Here is a 1,758-nt window from a genome sequence, read left to right as displayed (position 1 = left end):
TTGCTGAGAAGATGATGGAAAAGACTTGCTATTGCTGAGCCTATTTCTTCCACCATTATTAAAGCCTTATTGAGGCTTTTGTTGATCCTTCTAGGAGAAATTTGGATGATTTCTCCATGAAGAATTATAGGTGTTTCCATAAGGTTCACCCATGTAATTTACCTCTGCCATTGCAGAGTTCTCAGGATCATAAGTTTCTTCTTCAGAAGAGGCCTCTTTAGTACTGTTGGATGCATTTTCCCATCCATTCAGACTTTGAGAAATCATGTTGACTTGCTGAATCAACATTTTTTCTGAGCCAATATGGCATTTAGAGCATCAATTTCAAGAACTCCCTTCCTCTGAGGCGTCCCATTATTCACGGAATTTCTCTTAGAAGTGTACATGAACTAGTTATTTACAACCATGTCAATAAGTTCTTGAGCTTCTGCAGGCGTTTTCTTTAGGTGAATGGATCCACTTGCAGAATGGTCCAATGACATCTTGAAAAACTTAGATAGATCATAATAGAATATATCCAGAATGGTCCACTCTGAAAGCATGTCAAAAGGACACCTTTTGGTCATCTATTTGTATCTTTCCCAAGCTTCATAGAGGGATTCACCATCTTTTTGTTTGAAAGTCTGAACATCCACTCTAAGCTTGCTCAGCTTTTGAGGAGGAAAGAACTTAGCCAAGAAGGCCGCGACCAGCTTATCCCATGAGTCTAGGCTATCTTTAGGTTGTGAATCCAATCATGTTCTAGCTCTGTCTCTTACAGCAAAAGGGGAAAGAATGAGCCTGTAGACTTCAGGATCTACTCCATTAGTCTTAACCGTCTCACAGATCTGTAAGAACTCAGTTAAAAACTGGTAGGGATCTTCTGATGAAAGTCTATGGAACTTGCAGTTCTGTTGCAGTAGAGCAACTAGTTGAGGTTTCAGCTCAAAATTGTTTGCTCCAATGGCAGGGATTAGGATGCTTCTTCCATCAAACTTGGAAGTAGGTGTAGTGTAATCACCAAACATCCTCCTTGCATTATTATTTTCGACTGCCATCTCCTCTTCCTTTCCGAAAATTTCTATAAGGTTGTCTCTGGATTGTTGTAATTTAGCTTCTCTTAGTTTCCTCTTTAGAGTCCTTTCAGATTCAGGATCTGCTTCAACAAGAGTATTCTTGTCCTTGCTCCTTCTCATATGAAAAAGAAGGGAGCAGAAAATAATAATAGGGATCCTCTTTACCACAGTAGAGAGATTTCTTTATGTTAGTAGAAGAAGAAAGGAATAGAAGAAGGAAGAAGTAAGAATCCAAACACAAGGGTGAAGATAGGTTCAGATTCTTGAGATGAAGAGAAGTGTTAGTAAATAAATAAATAAATAAAAGAAGATGAGGGGGAGAGAATTCGAAAATTAATTTTGAAAAAGGGTTAGTGATTTTCGAAAATTAAGAGAAGAAATAAAATTAAAATTAAAATTTGAAACAATTAATTAATTAAAAAAATTTTGAAAAAGAAAGAGATGATTTTCAAAAATTAGAGAGGGAAAAGTAGTTAGGTGGTTTTGAAAAAGATAAGAAACAAACAAAAAGTCAATTAATTAGTTGAAAAAGATTTAAAAATCATTTTGAAAAGATAAGAAGTTAAAAAAGATATTTTAAAATCAAATTTTTGAAAGCGATAAAAAGATATGATGGAAAAGATATTTTAAAAAAGATTTGATTTTTAATATTAAAATTTGATTACTTGACTAACAAGAAACTATAAGATATGATTCTAGAATT

At 34.4% G+C, this 1,758-nt stretch overlaps 1 non-coding gene across 1 annotated transcript; it reads left to right on the top strand.

Annotated features, from left to right (window-relative positions):
- The first annotated feature begins 536 nt into the window (after positions 1-536).
- Positions 537-644, top strand: LOC127743360 (small nucleolar RNA R71). Its single transcript, XR_008004752.1, has one exon. It is a non-coding gene; the product is annotated as a small nucleolar RNA R71 (small nucleolar RNA).
- Positions 645-1,758: the final 1,114 nt, after the last annotated feature.

Source organism: Arachis duranensis, chromosome 10 (genome assembly GCF_000817695.3).
Source record: "Arachis duranensis cultivar V14167 chromosome 10, aradu.V14167.gnm2.J7QH, whole genome shotgun sequence".
Taxonomy (NCBI): domain Eukaryota; kingdom Viridiplantae; phylum Streptophyta; class Magnoliopsida; order Fabales; family Fabaceae; genus Arachis; species Arachis duranensis.
Note: the sequence above shows the minus strand (reverse complement) of the source record. Positions and strands in the feature narration are given on the sequence as shown.